Source organism: Drosophila simulans, chromosome 3L (genome assembly GCF_016746395.2).
Source record: "Drosophila simulans strain w501 chromosome 3L, Prin_Dsim_3.1, whole genome shotgun sequence".
NCBI lineage: Eukaryota > Metazoa > Arthropoda > Insecta > Diptera > Drosophilidae > Drosophila > Drosophila simulans.
In genome coordinates, this window is record NC_052522.2 from 10,146,162 (window position 1) to 10,169,618 (window position 23,457).

Consider the following 23,457-nt stretch of genomic DNA (forward strand, 5'->3'; position numbering starts at 1 on the left):
GCCGTAATTATTATGATGTGTGACATGCAGCCTGCACGGCCGGCAGTCATTATCATTATGTTCAGGGACAGTGAACTGTCCTTGATGATGATGGGGCAACCTGATTTGGGCCAGAGCTGGCAATGAAAAGCAAAGGATCTCGATGGGGTTCGGTCTTTAAGGCTGAAGTACACGGATTTTTAAAGAGTCATAATGATTTGAGATATTTTTATAAAAAACATTGGCTTGCTGCCACTTTCACATTTTCAAGGCATATGAAAAATTGGTTAAAATGTTTCCTCCTCTAGCTGCACTTTCTTTTTAGCAAAAAATGCGATAGGCTCATTAAAGTTTTAGAACCTCTGGAGCATTTTTGGTTTATGGAGGTGCATTTGTGCGGGTTTTATGAAGGTAACCCGATAGTTAAGCACAGGTGGAGGAGCATCTCAGCATTGCGCAGTTAAAAAATGCCCCGAAACAGATACGACCTCGAACATATCGTTTGAATCACCATTTAACCGGGAATACAACCCACATGGCCTCTTTCCATCGCCACTTTGGCCACTTGTCAACGCCATCAAATGGCGAAAGGCACAGAAAAAAAGAAGCAGGGGAGTGAGCTCACTTTATTTTTATTGCATTTTAGCAACGGTTACTTTTGAACAATCAATTCAACTCTTCCTACCCTCTAAATGCCTCACTTTACTTAAGCAAACTGATTTTTATCATCGCTGCCGTCGCGTCGTTTTATGAGCATCATCAAAAACTAATAAAAACTCAATGCGTTCTTTATTTGCAGGCAGACGTCAGTCGTAACCGTACTCTTTGCTAGTGCGCCCAAACCCCGGAGAGCCAAAGAACCGAAGACCCCGAAGAATTGGAAGAGGAACTCGGTGGAACCACAAAGGCAACATGTTGCACATGCACTCGCCAAAAGCAATTTGCATACAAATGTTGCCAACGCACTTCAAAAACTGCACAATCACAGGGGTTTTTTTGGCGGGGGGTTGGTGCAGCGGAAAAGGGTAAAAGCCGCTTCATAATTTGATATTAAACATGCACGCGTGTCTCCTTCTCTTTTTCTCCCATGTGTGCAACTTGTAAATTTGCAAATTGCTAAAACGCATGACAGGAACAAAGGGCGAGGATCTTAATGGCGGGGAAACTGGGGGCCGACTATCGGGCAGCTGTGTGAATTTGCATTTACATCAAGGAACCGCAGGACAGGAAAAGAACTGCAAAAACTTAGCCAAAATTCAGTCTCACAAGAAAACTGAATAAAAAAGTGCAGTCAATTGACTTTCAATTGCAAAATAAACAAAATGCATTGGGAAAAATAGTAGAGCTCAAGGCGAAAAGAAATTTTCAATTTGGTTCCTCGATGCGGATTATTTAGAGTTGTTTGTTTTATAGAACAAACTGTTTATATTTAATAGACTGCTATATTTTAGCCCGTTTCTTTCAGTGTCTCTTTGAATAAAAAAGGCAAGCCCAAATGAATTTATTTTCAATTTTATTTTCAATCTGCTTTGTGTCCGTCATATGATTGACATGGTCGATTGAACTGGCAAACGAGTGAGGGAGTGGAACGATACACATATCGTTTATTTTTGGCAGCAAGTGTTTGCGTTCGATTTGCAGTTTTGTTAATACTGCACTCGAAAATACCCGAGACACCTCCTCAAACTCAACCAAAAATGCGAGGGCTCTTGAAACCAAAATCTCCGGAGTCTTAATAAGCTGGTTGCAAAAAAAGAAGTACACACTTTTTATATCAGATCTGTACACGCAATTGAATGTACCATACTCTTATTTTGGGCTGCACATATAAATCATATTTATGAGACATTTCCCCAGCAGGGAAAATACGAAATGAAATGAAAAAAAGAAAAACATATGAATGTTAAATAGGCACGCAACGTGCGAAAGGGATGGCCACAAAATGCGTCACTCCCCCCAAATCGCCTGACGTTTCCTTAACGAAGGAAAACAATAATCAATAAGTAATACAACTGGGAAACTCACCCCGCCGACTTAGTCGTATTTCCTCCCTCTCGCTCATATGTGTTACAATTTTTGTTGCCCTCAGCCTGGGTAGTTCATAACTTTTCTCTCATGTGTGTGTGTGTGTGTTTGTGTCTGTGGTGGTTTTCCTTGGTTCTTGGCCAGGACTTCAGGCGTTTGACAGCCATGTTTGTCCTTCACACACACACACACACACACCCACACATGATTGTAGGCGTCTCCGTGTGGCGGCACCCCCAAAAAAAGCAGTAAAAAAGGAAAAAGTGTGGCGGAAAAGTGTGCCACAAACTTTTCGCCCGAAAAAAGTTTGTCTGCTGACACAGATCTGTGTGTAAATGAGCGAGATAACAAACATTCGCAAATTTTCCAGACAATACCTCTTTTTTGCACTCTAATCGTACACATAAAAAAAATTTAATTGCTTCCGCTAAATAATCTTTTTTATAGATTATAATTAAAGCTTTTGTATTCTATTATCAGATTAATATTTATATATAAACGTTAACTAAAAATGCACTGCGTTTTTAAAATGCAATAAATCAATTTCAAAATTTTCCTCTGAGTGTAATCAACCTTTTTTTTTTTGGCTTGTTAAAGAGTTGCCGAAAAACAAATTGGAAAAATTTGGTTAGACTTTGGGTTCGTTTCAGTTTTGGGCCCAGCTGATTTATTGTCATAAATTTCATTGAAATTCATGAGGCTCTTGGAAGAACCTCAAAAATGTAAAAAACGGGGCGTGGCCTAAATGATGTCCGTATGCGTGTGTGTGTGTGTGTGTTGCTGCGCCTACGCAACGGCCCAAAAGATTTATTTCAATGGAACGAAGAAATTATAATATTTTCTAACTTCTATCATTGAAAAAGAAATATAAAAGAAATACATACAATTCTGTGGGGCGATTATGAAAAGAGCTGTTGATGTATGAATTGTATGGGCCTCTCATAAATCTAGGGGCCCTGTCAAGGTGTCCAATACGTTTTTCTGGCCTGTCCGTGTGTTTGTGCCTCAAGTGGCAGTCATAAATTTGAGATTTATGTTCATCTCTCTTTTCGATTTTGTTGTTTTTTTTGGTTCCTATATTTTTTTTTTTTTTTTTGTCCATTTACCATTTTTTTCGGTTTTGGTCAAGAGAACCTGCCACAAAGCACAGTTCTTTACTCGCTTGTTAATTAAATGCGATTGCATCATCGCATCTTTCAGCTGTCCATCTACTGTGCACAATGGGGTTTAAGCAAATAAGTACACCTATGTGATATATATGGATTATTTCGAATTTATATATTACACTTGTTTTTATAGTTTACTCTTGTTTGTAATTATGTTAAAAACGGATTTTGTTAGGTTTTTTCTCTGCAATTAATATTACTAATTTGTTGACCCTTGCTGTAGATATCTCTATTCCATTTTATCAAGCTATGACTGGACAGAAATTGTCGCTAATCGCTGCTCATGTACCCCAAGACATGCCGCATTTGTCTTTGTCTTTAATTTTTCGGCTTTGCCTGCTCTGACACATTTTTCTTATGAATTTTCAGTATTTTCCCCCGACTCACTAATTTTTCGTGGCGTGTTTGTTCTGACCGCCAAAATTGCTTGTCCAACATTTGTTGAACATGTTTTTGTACTTTGTTTCGGTTATTTTTTTAACATTTTTTTGGGGGGAACCAACAACGAACTACACGCAAGTGCTGAAGATTTTTAGGCAGATCCGTTAAACATCAAAATCAACTTTTTCAAGCTCATTAAACAACCAGGGAAAAAAAAAGTGAAATAAAGCCAAACGTTGACCTTCAAAAACGCAACGCAACCAAGCGAAAATGGCAACAAAAAAAAAAAAAGATTAAATACATAATACGAAAAATAACAAAAGTCAGAGCCGCTTGGAAACAGGTTGTTGTTTCGCTCTCTCTATTGTTAACATTTTATTATGCTTTTTTCAAGCGGAAAGCAACAAAAGGCCCCAAAACTTTTGCACTTTTACGATTATTTACGATCGAAATACATTTCTCTGCCGATTTTTGACCTTGCAGTTGTTGCACTTAACACGTGCCAGAAATTGATAATGAAAGAACGCGTTTTCAGGTGTTAATCACACTTCGGGCTATAAAAAAAACATGCGAAAAAAGCATAAAAAAAGACCGCTAAAAAAGTAAGGCCCGCAAAAGGCGCCAAAAATATTTCGACGACGAACGACACAGACTAAATTTACAATCAGAAGTGTCGATATTCGTAAAACTACTTGTCAAATACTCTTTTGGTAAAATCTTGAGATTTGGTCAAACTTTTAAAACTTTTTATCGGATATTTTAGAAGACGTGCAAAAATCTTTCCATATGGTACATTATGTACATATATATATATATATATATATATATAGGTATTTATTGAGAACTTAACCTTATACCTATGTACATACATATAATCGCAAATTCACCAAAGTATCTTCACCATACCCTATAATACTCTACATGTGAAATATTCTAATCATAAATGGAAGTTTGCCGCGATGACGAAGAGTTTGCCTATTGTAGATTTTTATTTGCCCATGGTGTTTTTTTGCTTTTTTGTGGGCACTTCAAAAGTCGTGTGCGCTTTGTTGTTGTGTTTGTGGTGTTTGGTTGTTGTATATCGCTTGTTTACTTTTACGGTAAATGCGAAAAACAACAACACTAAGGACTACAAAAAAGCGCGCGCTCGTCGCGCGTATCTAGATAAATATCTGTGAAAATACACTTGAGGCCAAGCTACCGCACAGTGGGCGCCATACAAATACGGCACTATAGAGAAGTTTTAGTAGAATTAAAAACGTTTCATTAAAGGAAAGAAAATTACACATATTGTACTGATAATTTGCTGATACTCAAAGAATAATAGCATTCAATTGTTTGCTGTTAGTTAAGTTAGTTACTTAAAACTGTTAAAAAAGTTCAATAATTGATCTAAATCGTATTTATTACTTTAAGATACTTTTATGAAACAAATTTTCTTTTTTATATAACTCCCAATATCGTGCCCTCACCTGTTCCTGTTTTTGTTGCTGCCTTTTCCAGCGGAGGCAACGACCAACAATAACAACAAGCAACAGCAACAATAACAACCAGCGCAGAAGACGGAGCGCAAACAATCGTAAACAGATCATCGAACTTCGCTGTTGTGTTGTTGCTCCTGTTGTTGTTGCTGTTTGTTGGCCTTGAGGTGCCTCAAAAATTATAGATTTTTTCCGGTGCAAGCCTTTTTTTTGTGGCTTAAAACCATTTAATTGTTTCATTAATTAAAAGTCGTTTTTTTATATATATATTTTTTAATTTTACTGCCGTTTTGGTGATATTAATAGAGTTGACAAAGCGCTCGGCGCCCACGCAGCAAGCAGCGACGTTGACGTCGGCAGAGCTGCTTTCACCGCTGCTTGCGTCATGTTGGGCGACAAAGCTGCAACGGCGACAAAGCAGCAACCAATATGCAGTCGCTGGCTTTGCATGTGAGGGTGTGTGCAATGCAGCCGCTATAAGTGTGCAATTCACCACTTGAGAAAACCACCACCGCCGCCGAAGCAAAGAAACCCACCACGGCAGCGACGTCGAACATCGACGAACATCGTCGAACCTCGCATTTCGAGTTATTTTCTGCGAGACTTCGCTGCGTTTTTTTCAGTTGAGTTCCGGAGCTCGAAAGTCGCGCATCAATCGCTCGCAAATAGCATCGTGTTTTCGCATTCGCGTGACTTGACAAAAATTCGTAAAAACTGAGAAACAATTTACAAGTGATGAACAAAAATAAACTTAAACTTTTAAGTTTATTAAAACAATCATATAATACACAGTTTCGGAAGAATAAAATAAATTTAAATGAAAATATGAAAGCAAATAAATTTAACAAAGTTAATGATATAAAAATTGAACAAACTAAAAAACATAAAACACGCAAAATAATTCAATTCAAATATGCTAATACTACGCAGACGAAATGAATAAACATTAAATAGCTTATTTTCGGATAAAATTCGTATATTAGAACTCAAAAAGATCAAAGTTTTCAACAATTTCTAAAGGGAAACTCTTGAAATAAACTTCCTATAAATATTATATTTTCCGTGCCTTACTGGACACATTGGTTTATAAAGTAATTTACTTTTCCTCAAAAATATTGTATATTCCTTATTTCGATATTTTTCTTACTTCCTATTTTAAATTATGTAGAAATATAAACGTAAATACGGTTCTTAAAATCAAAGAAAAAAGTATAGTATAATTTCCTTAAAAACTTCCCGTAAATAAATTCTTTAAGCTGGAATAATATACATTTCTGAGACACAATGAATAAACTTTGCCAAAACTTTCCATAGATATAATACCAATAAATAATAATAGTAAAACCCGCACACACGCGTTCATTTCCAGATTATTAATAATGATTTGAAAAATATTTAAATTCAATCAAACAAAAAGTCTATCCAGCAAAAAACGCCAAGCCAAACGCCGAAAAAAAAAACAACACTGAAAAAGCTGCCAAGCGAGAAACGACGGAGGACCATACCATATATAACCCCTATATATAACCGTCGTCGTCATCATCATCATCAAGCTAGAAATTCCCCCAGCACAAATCCCATGAAGAGAATCCCATCAGTCCAGTAACAACAACAACAACAACCGAGAAATACTACAGAATAAAATCCAAAAAAAAAAAAGAAAAAAAATCTGAAAAAAGAGTTGGAATTTTTGTAAGCTGGTATGTGAGCTGTTGTTTTTCGCCTCTTTTACGGTTTGAGCTCGAGTTTTGTGAAAAAGAAAAAGGGAAACGCGCTGCCAAGATATTTTTTACCTGGTTTTTGCCATCAGCGAGGTATAGAGTTCCTACGTTCATTATAAACTCGTAGGAACTTCATACCGTGCTCTTGGAAGACCAAAAAACAACCAAGTGAATGCAAAAATCCCAAAAAAGTATGGCGAAAACAAACAAAAAGTGCGTTTTAAAACGATGAGAAAACGCCTGGACAAACGAAAAGGAAGTTGCAAATGATGGGAAAGTAAGAGTTACTGCTAAAATGTTGATCGAAATTCAGTAGTGTTTGCCCAAGTTTATTATAGTAATTTATGGCAAGACCCTAAACACAAACTGATCATTAAAAGCGCTTTTTTTGGTTGGTACGAAGTAAGGCACTTTTATCATTATTAAGAGTATATTTAAAAACTATCATTGTATGAATAAATTTGATACCAAAATTGATAGCTAAAATTACACAAAAACATTTCATTTAATGCCTTTCCTATTGGCGATATTATGCTTTAAACGTATCCATCAATTTCATCAGTTAGTTAATATAAAAATGAAGAGTGCGATTAAAAACGCTATAAAAACGCGCGCGAAACGCACACTCCGCTCCATGCGTTTGTTGAAAAAATGACCAAAATATTAATACCACTTATACCTACCAAAAGAATTAAAATGATGTTAAAAACTTTTCCGCTACGAAAATTACTTGGAAAGCATCGGAAACTGGTCGAGATACTGAAAACCAGCTACCGATAAGATATGGAAAGGCAATTCTGAGTGACTAATTCCAAGTAAAGGGCGATTGAGGTGCGGTTGATCCGAGCCACTTAAAAGTACTTGTCGTAAATTAACAAACGTTATTTCTAATCTAACTAAATATCAATTTCAATTAATTGCCACATACAGATAATGTTGGATTTGCTGGGTGCTCTGTCCCGCTCTACAAACGTATAGCCATCTCTTTCACCGGCTAAAATGGCATACACTTTGAATTTGTTGGTTGGTAAAAGCAGCTAATGGCAATTGTTTTGTTCTTCATTGGTGGGTTAGAACGGGAAGAATTGTTTAAATTGGAAAGGGTTTAAAAAAGCATATTTATATAAGGGAATTTTTACGAGCAACATTTCTAAAATGTTCTACTTGCTTGCTTAAGTTTTTTTATGAAGAATTTCTTGGACTTGGGAACCAAAATGCCAGAAAAACCATTGTCAAAAATCATTAAACACAATATGACGACTGTCGACTGTCTGGACGACAAGATATGGGAGTCCAGTCGATAGGAGAAATGCATGCCATTTTTATTTCATTTTATTGTACTTATTTTTCGCTATGCCCGATAAGCAGCAAAATAAAAAATAATAACGCAAACGGCACACACAATTTGCAGTGACACACCAAAAGGCCACAATGATAATTTTATCAACTCGAAGAGAAAAAAATGTATATGTATTTAAAACGGAGTGAGAGAGAAAAATAAAAAAATATATATTTGCTTTATCGTGCAAAAATGGGAATGAAACGAGCAAACGGTTTCCTTGTTGCTTTCGCAATTTTCGCAGCATATTTGCCACTGTCAGTTTGGCCAAAAGGACTGTTGGCCAGGCCAACAACAACCAACCAGCAGCAGCATTGCATCGCCGATTTCAACGCTTTAAATTCCTTCACTTTCTGCACTGTGCTGTTGCAGCAGTTAATTTAATTTCAGCTCATAAATCAAAACTGTGCCGCGCAAAATGTTTGCTTTTGACGCGCCGTTTTTGTCGCCAGACTACCGACATCGCTGGACATGGGGGACACTGGACAAGTGGAACGGACATGCAGGACGGCAGCTGGAGGATCGGGAGAAGGAGCATGCCAATAGGATCTGGCCAACGGCAGGGGGGAGAGCTAACCAAGTCCGATTCACAGCCACCTGATGTTTGGCAAACATCGACAGAATGTAGCCGCAATTGGCTGGGGAATACTAATGAGCCAATTTTCTAGCTGCCACAGCAAAATATCGATAATTAATGGCTTTGGTTGAGATTAATTGGCGAAAGTGATAGGAAACTGTAAAATTCCATTAATCTTAGCAACGATAAAGAAATAATATCAGATATAGTCATAGTCTAGATTATGATATTAATATTATTATTATTTCTATAATAAATAGATTATTTTCAAAAGGTTCACGCCTAAAATGTTTGTTGTATTAATTTTGAAAATTGTTAAAAAAATATAAGTTATTTGGAATAATTATTAACTTAAAAAAAGGTATACAAATGTTGTTTTAAAATGCTTTTAATAAAAATCCTATTTAGTTGTAGTATGTATATAATAAGGTGTAGCATAAGTGAACTATTTTTGATTTGCCAGATATGAATTGATTAATAAGTATTATTTTTGAAATAAAATGATGACAAAAAGTAAACCTAATGTCTTTTTATTAACCTCTATCGTGAGCTAACTCCACTCGCTGATTCACTGGGCAAACAACTGGCTTTATCGCAGGTCAGTCGGCTGACTACTCCGTCCCCAGAAACTCCCTACACTCCCGAATGGATATGGATATCTCGCGGACGGCCCTTCCCAGTTAACCAAGCCCCTTCGGCCACAGAGCCATTTCCATTCCCATTTCCATTCGAGGGGCACTCAAAAGCGTGACAGTAAATAGTAAGCTAAATGACAAGTACTCACAATAGTTAGATAGATAGTCGGGGATAGTTGGATAGTTGGGCCCAGAGTAGAGATGGGCGACACAGATATATGTGCTGGTAGAAATCCTACAAAAACGTTGTAAAATTCATGGAGAAAAAATAGAAACTGGGTGTGTGTACTTATGCCAAAATGTTAGCCCTACAAGCCATGAAGCTCGTTAAATGCCAATCGCATTGACACGACCCAAACTGCTAAGTCGGTTGAAAACTACGTGTATATATATAACCTACTCCACTAATCCGATGGACAGGCGCGATCATCAACTGGAAAAGTGGTCTGTGGAAATATATATATATATTTAAGATACCCTGATATATGATTTCACCAAATTTCTTAACCTTCTTATAATAGAAACCCCTTTACAATTTATTGTATTGTAAACAAAGCTCTAGCTCTTCCATTTCAATAATGAGGAAAGTGGAGAAGTTGGCTGATAAAATCGGATGTCAGCTAACGGACCACTAAATGTTTGCTGGTGTGAGGTTTTTTCTTTTATCAGTAAATAGTTTCCTAATTTTGGTTTTAAATTCATTTCAAAATTTGATGAAAGAAAGCGAAATTTATAGCAACATAATGAGGTTGTTATTAAATAATGGCTATGATTATTAAATAAATATTCATTAACTAACAAATGCCTTTGTTTTAAAGTATGAAACTATATCTCTCTAATTTCTAATAACTTTTAATATGCAGCACTTAGTAAAAAACAATTGAAATGAATGCCAAATAATAGCATATTCTTTGATTTTTACCAAGTTTAAATTGTGAGTCTATTTAGTTAGTTTGTATTCATTGCACATAAGTATAAACCTCTTAATGTACTTCTCCCTAAGCGAATTTAGCGTTCAATTTTAGTTTTGCGATTCGAGTGCCAGATTCCCTTCCTCCCCAGTACAAAAAGTGCTTTGTTGGCGGCCCAACCCAGTTTTCCGAGTGAGCACAGTGAGGCACAGCTAGGTCTGACCCATATCGTTGCAAATATGCTAATTATCTGCGGGGCGAACACTGTGCTGCCACTGATATACATCCATACACACATATATACGACTATCTCTAGTCAGTCTGTCAACCAGTTGAAGCACTACTCGACATCGCCGGCGGTCAAGGCTGGCCTAATGGGCTGAAAGGTTCGGGCCAGCTATCCCCTCCCATGCCAATTGCCGCTGTGGAGGTGGCTATAACTATATGGCCATATACCCATATAGACATATAGCCATATGGATATGCAATAAATCAGCCACGTGCATTCGAGTGATTCAGCTCGAGAGAGTCGTGCCAAAGATTTGAGCAATTTTTTGCCTTTTTTCCCCCGCTCATGTAATTAACGCTGACGTCAACTGAAATTATTTACAAGAATCAATTTTCAATCGATTAAGTTTAGTTGCGGGCCCCAACACAACTTCGAGATCGCCCGGGGCAGCTCGACTGGCCGGACTGACTGTTGTCACGTCGGAAGTTGATTCAGTCACAGATTGTCGCTGCACTCGGGAATTTTTGATTTTTAAAAAACAAATAAATGGTAAAATTAGAAGTAGGGAAAAAAACATAATATTACTTCTAACTAAGTAATAACCCACAATGGCTGATTCTATTTGCAGTTTCTGATTAAATATATTTCACATAAGCTGTGCAGAAATATTTGTTAAGAGCTCAGCAAAATCAACACAACTCCTAAAAATTTTTAAAATTAATAAGATATTTCTTTGTGTTTAAATATCTTTGTAACATATAAGTATGTTTTATGTTTCGAAAATATCAATTTCTATGATTTAATGCTAATTTTATATTTTATTTTGTTTTATTTAGAGTTGAGTGTACAAGTAATTTACATGTTTACGCTTCGAAACCTTTTTGCATTGTACGCAGCTTTTTTTTGTAGTGTATGTAGGTTGGAAAAAGTGAAATATATAACCCCCATACACTTAATGGCAGCGGCAGCAGGAAATGCTGGGCCACGATCTGAGCCCAGTACGAAACTTGTTTCGTTGGCCGGTCAACCCACATACTGCCCGTATTCCACTATACTGACGTCCGATTTGCGAGCGGGAGAACGATCTAAACAAATCATTTAGATCATTTGTTATTCATTGAAATGTATTAATTTTGAATTCAACATTCAACGGCAGCGGAGCAGTCAACATTGTGTGCGGCTTACCGATACAAAGTGTGTGACTTTTGTATCTGTATCTTACACTTTTTTCTTCATTTTATATTCGTTATTTTTTATATTTTTGACTCTTATTTATTTGAGTTATCGCCGGTGTCCCCACATTATTTCACTGTCGGATTTGCGTAGCATTGTTCGGGCACCGAAACAACTTGAACAAAACTTCGAGCTGAAAAACTGAAAACGAAAAGCCAAAAGCCAAAAGCCGATTTTCAACTAGATACGCTGGATTGGCATTGCCCCTAACGGATTGTGCGGCGACATAAGCTTTGATGGATTTTGACATAAATATGAGTTGGAATTTCGTGCGAGCGCGGCCATGTTTGGCATGCCAAAAGCAGAAAAGCAGGGCTTATCACTCCACCGACCATATAGACCCCATATAAGCGATCTATGCTCGGATCTATACGATCGATGGACGGTGTGGATACGATTCGATCGGATTGAATTGGATTGGCAGCCAAACTGACGACGACAGGCCAGAAAATAAAAACACGGCCGTGTCCAAAAGCCACGACTATATGGATATGTATATGTACGTTTGCTTATGGGCATCGATCGGTCTCAAAAACGAGCGAACACACAATTTATGCTAATCCCGGTGGCCATAATTTGTATTTTTTTGCTCAGTGTAGCCGATGAATTTTAGCAAAGTGAGCGCGTGTGGAGCATGTACAAGCAGCAGCCAGCCGGGTCCATCCCATTGCGTTTAAATGATTAATTTACATAAATATTTTTATGATTTGCCAACAAAACGGCCGACAACAGAGAGAATCTGGCCAGCTGCCAGGCTTACACTTAAATTTAAGGAGTTTTAATCATTTCTTATTTCATTTTTAAACCAGGCTTAAAACGCCTTCTTAATTGATACATCAGATCATTTTATAACCATGCCTTTACTGTTGGCATTTTATGTTTTTTCTATTTTCATTATCAGTAAGCCTGTTAAATATTTTCTAATAATAAACTGATATTTAACAGATCGAGGATATATTTTTGTTTTAAATTAGGAATGTCTATCAATTAATTTTTTCTGAGTGTGCAAGGTCCAGTGGCTCTTATGCAATCCACGCAGTTGGCCGAAAAAGTTGCGCCCCTTTTTTTAAAAACTTCTGTTGGTTCTGGCCACGTGCCTTCAACGCAATGGGGTGGAGTGAGAGGGAGCGGCACAAGAGGGAGGCAGAACTAGTTCAAGCAACTGTAAAAGCCAACCTCTATGGGCTTCGCTGTTTTTTAGCCGCCACTGGGTGTCATCAACCTCAAACGTCTTTTGTCTTTGGCTTCGGCTAACAAAATAAAAAAAAATAAAATGAAATAAAGAGCCCAGATGACAGGCTTAGTGGAGGAACCGATGGAACCGGTGCTTCTGAAACGGAGGTGCGGATGCACAGGACACAGGACGTGAGCCACATGTGACTCAAATGCTCAAATGCCAATGAACCCAGAAGAACGAACGACGACGAGCAAACCAGGAAGTAAATTTCTGCTTCCTACATCAAACGCACTGGCTGGCAACAGGTGTACATAGCTTTAGACCCCTTTTTCCCGCAAGATTTCCCATCATCATTACCAACGAAATACAATATACTATGAACATGGTATCTGCGTCAGCAAATGGATGCCGCTCCTGCATCTTGTCAAATGCCATTTAGATAAGTAAACGATCGCCGTAATCTGCAATCTATAAGGCATATATCCATAATGGCATTTGCATAAATTAGATAATGTAATTCACTGACCGGGGGGATTAGTTAAATGCAAAGATATCGAATGGCGCGAAAGGAAACCACTTTTGAAGTTGATTGGACTTGCACACTCTATTCTAATTATTTTCTATTTCCAAGAGATTACGTTTTAATTTCAGTAAATTAAAACAATGTTGCTACTGTTTTTTTCAGAACAACAAATATATATATTTTTAAATCAACCTAAAGTGCTGTGAAATTCCTTAGATAAGTAAACTCATTATAAGTAAAAATATATTTTTTTAATGCAGAGTTACTCAAGTGTATAACTAGACACATAAATGAGATCATTAAATATTATCGTTTAAATGACAGCAAAAAAGAATATATTTATAATGCGAAATATTGTGATTTAACTTAGCTGAAACTAAAATCGTTAATCACATTTTAAGCACATACAGCTCTTATCTCCTTTGCTTGCTGTATAATTAAGTTTTCCGTATATAATTAATACTTTCATTAGATTATTTTATTCCCAGTATGTTTTTTTATAGAGATAAGTTAATGGTGACCCCATGACAGAGAGACTTGGTCATCGACACCGTCATCCCAATCTCACACTCTATAGTTGTTGTTGTCGTTGCCTGTTGCTGTTCGTTTAGCTACTCAAACCCTTTTTATGCAAATTTAAGAAAAATATATGAGTGAAAAATATAGCAGCAACAAAATGCTGTATAAATTTATATATGTATATAGAGAATTATGTGGATGTGGATGTTCGTGTGTGGAGACTTTGTAGATAAATTTGCATATTTCAGTCGTTCATAATCCAAGTCTTCCTTAAGTCGAAGTCTGAGTCTGCGTCGCAGACCTTAAGGGGAAATCAGCCAAGCAGCAACGAAATCGACAACTAAAAAAATAAATATATATACATATATTTATAAAAAAAAAAATAAAGTACAGGAACAACCTGGGTCCACGTCACTTTGAGAGGCGTCCAACCATTTGAAATGCCACACCTAACTAAATTTAGGTGTTTTTTCTTCATTTTACCTTGCGCCTACTACCAAATTTGTTGTTTATTCCTCCGCATGTTTTTAATTTACCATATTTTTGTCACTCAAAGGAGGGAGAAAAACACCTATGTCACCTAGGCAATTTCTCCTTTACGAATAAAGGAGGCGGGGAGAATATCTAGCCGGTGATTAGCATTTTTGTTGAGTATTTAATTTGATTTTATTGAATTTGTTATCACGCTGACAAGTTGCCGGACCACTTAGCGGCATCGAGGAAACGGTTATACACAAATATTTCAATGCTTTAATGTTTCCAGTTTTTGAGTTTTCGATTTTTTTTAGTTATATATTGTTAGTTAGTTTATTTGGCACGAAACACGTGCGTCTGGAAAACTTCTGCTGATGACATAGAACGGCTGTCGCACATCATCACACCCAAAAACGAATTGTCATAAAAAATGTTCACGATTTCATTTTAAACGTTGAATTAATTTTAAGCTTTTGCCGGCAGATCCTTATCTATGCTAAAATGTTTGCCAAAATAAAACAACGCAAGCCATAAATGTGACTAAGGGGCACTGAGTAAGCAAACACGAAAAATCCATACTAATTAATTGTTCAATCAGATAACACTTGACTTTTGATATAAAGACATTTCATTTCCCTGCTAAAAAAGATATTTCACAAAAAGAAATTAATGACAGATACGAAAGTCTTCAGTGTTGTTGCTGGAGCTTCATTAATTTGTGCTGCTTGTGGCCAACAAACTGTATTTTTTTTCCTGTTCATTTGGCTAATTTATGGCTGGCGTTGGCTAATTTTGGCAGGCACTGTGTCGTCAGCACCCTAATAACAGCCAAGATAAAGAGAAAAACTGGTAATAAGGGGGGGACCTATTCGGGTTTAATGATCTTCGATTGGTAGAGTATTATTTGAGTGAGTAAGAATGGCAAGGATTAATTAGAATATTAATTAGAATACCTTGTAATTCAATTAGGTAGACCACTAACCATAGTAACAAATCGAAGGTAATTAAAATAATTGTGTGATTCCCCCAAAAACAATAAGATCGAAGTATCTTTTATTGGTTTCAGTGAATCTAAGCTACAACCTCGTTTGCTTTATCGTTTCACCTAGCAATATACATACATATAACCGGAAGATTTGGCATATGAACGCACTAAATCACTTCACCAAGGCGCTTGGAAACAACATGTCAACAAAATGAGCAATTCAACAAAGTTTAGCAGCCAAGAAATATAGCTATGGAATACAACAAACAAAATGGCAAGCAGGCGAAAAAAAAAACATAGCAGCGAAATGAATTCGCCAACAAACGAAAACATTATTCATTGAATGTCTATAAAGACAGCGGAAAAAAAATACATTTATAAGCGATCTATGCGAAATAAAATGAAAATAAAATTTAATAAATACATATATTTATTCACACATATGCAGCGGCGACAAGAGAGTTATATTTGCAGCTTTTGTTGAACCTTATATACGTAAGTATATATTTTTGAAAGGCAAATTGATTATAAATTATGACGCTGCCAGCTAACTGACAACTATTTAAGATTCCAACAATTATGATTTATGGCGGTGTGTGTGCATAATGAGGATGAGATACCTTGAGCTCAAAGAAGCTGGGTTCGGAAAAATCGAATTTTTGAAATTTAAAAGCTGGAATCGTTTGCCCATTTTTTGCCCATGTTTGCCCACCAATTAGTTTTTTTTGCCCACGTCCAGTTTTTGAGATATGAATTTTCGAACAAGTTCGAAAATTTTCGAAGATCAAAAATTTCACTTTTTTCAAAATTTTTTTTTTTTAATCGCAATAACTTCGTTTGCCCACGTTTGCCCACCCTTTAGAATTTTGAAATTTTCGAAAATTTTCGAAGATCAAAAATTTCACTTTTTTCAATTTTTTTTTTTTTAAATCGCAATAACATCGTTTGCCCACGTTTGCCCACCCTTTAGAATTTTGAAAAAATGTATACTTTAGAAAATATAAGACATACAAGTTTACCTCGGTCTACTGAGAGAATAAAGCGTTTGACCATCTATTAAAAACGAAATATTATCAATAAAAAACGTTTGCCCAACCATTATTATAAGTTTTTATCGTTTGCCCATCCTTCAAAATGCTGTTTAAAAAATTTTTTTTTCGATTGCCCACACTTAAAAATTATCCAATGGGTGGGCAAACGAACCACCCTTTAAAATTAGTTTTTTTCGTTTGCCCACCCTTTAAAATTACATTTTAACGTTTGCCCACCCTTCGAAATTAGTTTTTTTCGTTTGCCCACTCTTAAAAATAAAAAATTTCGATTGCCCACTTCTTAAAACTAAATAATTTCGTTTGCCCACCTCTTAAAACTAAATAATTTCGTTTTCCCATCCTTTAAAACTAGTTTTTTTCGTTTGCCCACCCTTCGAAATTAGTTTTTTTCGTTTGCCCACTCTTAAAAATAAAAAATTTCGATTGCCCACTTCTTAAAACTAAATAATTTCGTTTGCCCTTCCTTTAAAATTAGTTTATTTCGTTTGCCCACCCTTTAAAATTACATTTTAACGTTTGCCCACCCTTCAAAATTATTTTTTTTCGTTTGCCCACTCTTAAAAATAAAAAATTTCGATTGCCCACTTCTTAAAACTAAATAATTTCGTTTGCCCTTCCTTTAAAATTAGTTTATTTCGTTTGCCCACCCTTTAAAATTACATTTTAACGTTTGCCCACCCTTCAAAATTATTTTTTTTCGTTTGCCCACTCTTAAAAATAAAAAATTTCGATTGCCCACTTCTTAAAACTAAATAATTTCGTTTGCCCTTCCTTTAAAATTAGTTTATTTCGTTTGCCCACCCTTTAAAATTACATTTTAACGTTTGCCCACCCTTCAAAATTATTTTTTTTCGTTTGCCCACTCTTAAAAATAAAAAATTTCGATTGCCCACTTCTTAAAACTAAATAATTTCGTTTGCCCTTCCTTTAAAATTAGTTTATTTCGTTTGCCCACCCTTTAAAATTACATTTTAACGTTTGCCCACCCTTCAAAATTATTTTTTTTCGTTTGCCCACTCTTAAAAATAAAAAATTTCGATTGCCCACTTCTTAAAACTAAATAATTTCGTTTGCCCTTCCTTTAAAATTAGTTTATTTCGTTTGCCCACCCTTTAAAATTACATTTTAACGTTTGCCCACCCTTCAAAATTATTTTTTTTCGTTTGCCCACTCTTAAAAATAAAAAATTTCGATTGCCCACTTCTTAAAACTAAATAATTTCGTTTGCCCTTCCTTTAAAATTAGTTTATTTCGTTTGCCCACCCTTTAAAATTACATTTTAACGTTTGCCCACCCTTCGAAATTAGTTTTTTTCGTTTGCCCACTCTTAAAAATAAAAAATTTCGATTGCCCACCTCTTAAAACTAAATGATTTCGATTGCCCACCTCTTAAAACTAAATAATTTCGTTTGCCCTTCCTTTAAAATTAGTTTATTTCGTTTGCCCACCCTTTAAAATTACATTTTAACGTTTGCCCACCCTTCAAAATTATTTTTTTTCGTTTGCCCACTCTTAAAAATAAAAAATTTCGATTGCCCACTTCTTAAAACTAAATAATTTCGTTTGCCCTTCCTTTAAAATTAGTTTATTTCGTTTGCCCACCCTTTAAAATTACATTTTAACGTTTGCCCACCCTTCGAAATTAGTTTTTTTCGTTTGCCCACTCTTAAAAATAAAAAATTTCGATTGCCCACTTCTTAAAACTAAATAATTTCGTTTGCCCACCTCTTAAAACTAAATAATTTCGTTTTCCCATCCTTTAAAACTAGTTTTTTTCGTTTGCCCACCCTTCGAAATTAGTTTTTTTCGTTTGCCCACTCTTAAAAATAAAAAATTTCGATTGCCCACTTCTTAAAACTAAATAATTTCGTTTGCCCTTCCTTTAAAATTAGTTTATTTCGTTTGCCCACCCTTTAAAATTACATTTTAACGTTTGCCCACCCTTCAAAATTATTTTTTTTCGTTTGCCCACTCTTAAAAATAAAAAATTTCGATTGCCCACCTCTTAAAACTAAATAATTTCGTTTGCCCATCCTTTAAAATTAGTTTATATATATATATATATATATATTATATATATATATACATATAGTTTTTCGTATATATATATATTTATTATATATATTTATTTACATACATATATGTATATGTATGTTCATCAACACTTGCATGAAATTTATCAATGATTAAGAAAATTTTATAAAATGTAAGCGAATGATTCACAATATATAAATATTAAAGAAAAAAACCATGTAACGGGTTTCGATCTCCGTATGTATGTTCATCATAATCATATAAGTGCTTCTGTCCGCCGATCCTTAAAGTTATTACATATGTACATATGTAAAAATTTGGTTTTATAGGTGGAAAATCGAAAAAAAAAACATTTTTAAGGGGTGGGCAAACGTTTTTAACTGAAAATATATATTTTAAAGAGGTGGGCTAATGAAAAAAATAAGTTTAAACGATGGGCAAACATTATAAACAAATTTTAAAGGGTGGGCAAACGTTAAAATTTAATTTTAAAGGATGGGCAAACGAAATTATTTAGTTTTAAGAGGTGGGCAATCGAAATCATTTAGTTTTAAGAGGTGGGCAATCGAAATTTTTTATTTTTAAGAGTGGGCAAACGAAAAAAACTAATTTCGAAGGGTGGGCAAACGTTAAAATGTAATTTTAAAGGGTGGGCAAACGAAATAAACTAATTTTAAAGGAAGGGCAAACGAAATTATTTAGTTTTAAGAAGTGGGCAATCGAAATTTTTTATTTTTAAGAGTGGGCAAACGAAAAAAAATAATTTTGAAGGGTGGGCAAACGTTAAAATGTAATTTTAAAGGGTGGGCAAACGAAATAAACTAATTTTAAAGGAAGGGCAAACGAAATTATTTAGTTTTAAGAAGTGGGCAATCGAAATTTTTTATTTTTAAGAGTGGGCAAACGAAAAAAAATAATTTTGAAGGGTGGGCAAACGTTAAAATGTAATTTTAAAGGGTGGGCAAACGAAATAAACTAATTTTAAAGGAAGGGCAAACGAAATTATTTAGTTTTAAGAAGTGGGCAATCGAAATTTTTTATTTTTAAGAGTGGGCAAACGAAAAAAAATAATTTTGAAGGGTGGGCAAACGTTAAAATGTAATTTTAAAGGGTGGGCAAACGAAATAAACTAATTTTAAAGGAAGGGCAAACGAAATTATTTAGTTTTAAGAAGTGGGCAATCGAAATTTTTTATTTTTAAGAGTGGGCAAACGAAAAAAAATAATTTTGAAGGGTGGGCAAACGTTAAAATGTAATTTTAAAGGGTGGGCAAACGAAATAAACTAATTTTAAAGGAAGGGCAAACGAAATTATTTAGTTTTAAGAAGTGGGCAATCGAAATTTTTTATTTTTAAGAGTGGGCAAACGAAAAAAACTAATTTCGAAGGGTGGGCAAACGAAAAAAACTAGTTTTAAAGGATGGGAAAACGAAATTATTTAGTTTTAAGAGGTGGGCAAACGAAATTATTTAGTTTTAAGAAGTGGGCAATCGAAATTTTTTATTTTTAAGAGTGGGCAAACGAAAAAAACTAATTTCGAAGGGTGGGCAAACGTTAAAATGTAATTTTAAAGGGTGGGCAAACGAAAAAAACTAATTTTGAAGGGTGGTCAAAGTAGACCGAGGTAAACTTGAATGTCTTATATTTTTTAAACTAAAAGTTTTTTCAAAATTCTAAAAAGTGGGCAAACGTGGGCAAACGAAGTTATTGCGATTTAAAAAAAAAAATTTTGAAAAAAGTGAAATTTTTGATCTTCGAAAATTTTCGAACTTGTTCGAAAATTCATATCTCAAAAACTGGACGTGGGCAAAAAAAACTAATTGGTGGGCAAACATGGGCAAAAAATGGGCAAACGATTCCAGCTTTTAAATTTCAAAAATTCGATTTTTCCGAACCCAGCTTCATTGAGCTGATACCTTGACATGATCGCACAGAATCGCTGAAAAAAAAAAATATACGCGGACTAGATCTTTGCGTAACTCTAATAAAAACGTTGCAAACAGCTCGAAAAAGTTTGATCAAAACCAGCTGAGATCAACTGCCATCAATCATTAACCCAAAAATTAGTCACTCTATTTCATTTTTTTTTTGCTTTCATTTTTTTGCCTGACGAGCTTCTTTTTTTGGTCGGTTTGGCGAGTTCAAGGCATTCGCCTTGGCTACTTTTGGCAAACTTTTCGGGCAGCCCCCGCAAAAACATATCAGCTCGACATGCTGGTATGGGTTTATAATGTGTATTTAATAGACCATTTTACAAGCTAACTACAAATGAGACGCTGAAATCATCAAGGTCAGGTTCAAATTATTTGACACACAAAATAAGAAAAAATAAAAATAAAAAAAGGAAATTTAGACGGATGAGTAATGTGTAGCTAAAAATAGTTATATCACATTTAAAGAAAAATCAAAAACTTCAATGACTTCAAATGAAGTTATTTTTCGAAAGATTTTATAGTTACGCGAATATATACACTTAAAACAGTATTAAATTAGCACATTTAAATAAATTTGTGTACTAATAGTTTTCGAAAGTATTGCTGCAGCTGTTACCCCTCACTTTCCACGGGAATGTCACGTATATAGAGTACATATTCAATTCCTGATGGTGCATATACAATATTGCGCAAATTTCGAATAAAAAATATTAAGCAATAACTAAATAACAAGTGTGAATATGAAACGTGCCACTTGCAGCTGTTGATAACGAACGGCAAACATAGCTCGACTAAATAATTTTTTTTAAGCGAATTTATAATAATCAACATGATTTATTTGGCAGAGGTCATTGCTGTCTGCCGCCCAAAAACATTTTTCTCGTATTTTAAAATAGTTTTTTAGCTTATTATTTTTCTTTTTTTTTTTTGCCCGAGCATAAACTTGATTTATTTGCCAGGCCAATGCCAAAAGGAGAATACATTAAAAGAAAAAAGGAAATAATCGGTGAGAGACGGGTTATTTGGGTATTTGGCTGCCAAAAAAAATGTCTCAAATTAGCTTTTCCAGCTAAACTGGAAACTTGAAACTGTACGCCCCCCGCCGACCATTAAATTGTCGTCAAACATTCGCAACTTGGCAACATTTTCCTTGCTAATTAAAACACTCAAATCCATTTAGCCAGCTTGTAGGTTCTGCGGGCTTTTAACCAGGGGCTATGCAAACGCGGCTGGCCCTTAAGCCGATTAGCGCATCGAATTCCAAGTCAAGTCGTATGACAACCGAGGCCTAGGCTTCTTTCCCTCCCTCTGCCCCTTCCCTGCCCCCTGCCCCTGCCACGACAATGTTATCAAATATCAATAAAATGAGTGCAATACGGACAGCATACCCTTCTTTCCCCGGCTTTTTGTATTCTATATTTAGATGCATATTCATTAAGTGCAACTTTGTTGCAAATCGACTGCAGATTAACGGATCCAAAGATCTCGGAACGCTGGGGATGCGACTTTTTGATGAGCCATTTCATTACAATTTTAGTGCGCTTACGATTGAAATGATGGGACTTTCGCTGCGAATTTTATTAGTTTAACGATAAGGTGTTAACTAAAAGTCATTTTATTAAGAAGACGATCATGTGTTTACTTTAATTAAGTTGCTCTTTTATCGGCTTTATTGCACTTGCAAAGTGCTTTTACAAATCCAGCATTTCGTTTTTTTATATTCGGCGATAAAATTGCGAGCATTTTGAAACTATTAATATTTCGACTTTGATAACAAATTTTTGTAGCTTAATGGTTATCGTAAACAATTTTTATGGAACAGAATTTGATTTGCTTGCCACTCCTTTCGTATATGTGTGTATTTTTCATTCCTGCCTTTCGTAGAACCAATTTCTCATAGTTTAAAGGCGAGCGTACCCACTTATTAGCACATGATAGATTGCTGCCGGGTGAGGGCACCGTTATTTGCACTTTACTTTACATTTTTACAACAGCCAAAACATTTAAGCCAAAATCAACATGCCAGCGACGACAGAGTCATAAAACGAGAGCCAAGAAAATGCAGCGCAAAGCTGAACGAAAACCAAGTGCAAGGCGGCACAGGGGCGGAGATGGGGCGGGGGAAAGGGGTTGGCTGTTCTTTGGTCTCTTCGCACAGGGATGCAGTTGGCAAGTGGGCGGGGCATACCGCGGGGGTGTGGGGGCGATAAGGCAGGGGTAATTGCAACTAGTGATTTTCGCGCATGTTTCATAGTTTTAGGTGGTTGCTCTGCCAAAAGTTGTTTGTTGCTGTTGTCGCCTGTCGTTGTCATTATGTGTGCTCCACTAAACACTGAACGAAATAACTATGTTTATAAATTTATATATTATCTTTAATAAAAATTGCATGCCGATATTGAAAAATGTTTCGTTTTTAAGTTTTCCTACTTGCGAATGCAATTTTAAGCTTAATTTTCTTGAAGTGCATTCGCGTTTAGATTTTTGGAGAGTGGGTACCGAGTGTGTGCCCTGTCTCGTGCAATTTTCAAATCAATTTTGTTTACTTTTTATGCAGCGAACACCGAAGCGACAAACACGCACGGCCACTTTCCACTTTCCCAGCCCGCTCGACATTTTCCCCCCGATCGCCGCTAGTTGGGCTCACTTTTTAGTTGGGTTCACTTCACTTTGGTGCGGTGCGGTGCATCGAGTGTGTGTTTAACAACATTTTTATGGTTTGGCACACACCCCAAGACGATGGGCAAACAAAAGGAACAGAATAATGTTTGTTGTGCGATGCGATGGCTAACTGTAAATTATACATTTCATAATTTTCGCAACATACTTCATGATAATCGCATGTAATTGCACTTTATCTACACCTTTCCATCCCTGCTCGAACAACTGAAAGTTTGTATTTTATTTTATTTTTTTTTTTGTGTTATATTTTGAGGACAACCCCCTGGCTTGTTTGCACCTTCAACTGGGAAAAGTGCAGAATGCAAAATGTAAAATGCATTTTCAGGGTGCGCTTCAATGGGCGATTTACATCGGCCGATAGCAAATTATGCGAGCAAACGGTAAATGCACTCGATTACATTTAT

General features: G+C 35.7%; 2 long non-coding RNA genes across 3 annotated transcripts in view; one reads left to right on the forward strand and one right to left on the reverse strand.

Annotated features, from left to right (window-relative positions):
- The window catches only part of LOC27208238, a 37,833-nt gene extending 31,043 nt beyond the window's left edge, over positions 1–6,790 (forward strand). For both annotated transcript variants that reach the window (XR_005543902.2, XR_001600763.3), the window contains exon 3: positions 779–6,790. This is a non-coding gene — a long non-coding RNA (uncharacterized LOC27208238). The remainder of the gene's footprint in view (positions 1–778) is intronic.
- Positions 1–23,457, reverse strand: part of LOC123327209 — a 179,176-nt gene that overhangs the window by 24,750 nt on the left and 130,969 nt on the right. The window lies entirely within an intron of this gene.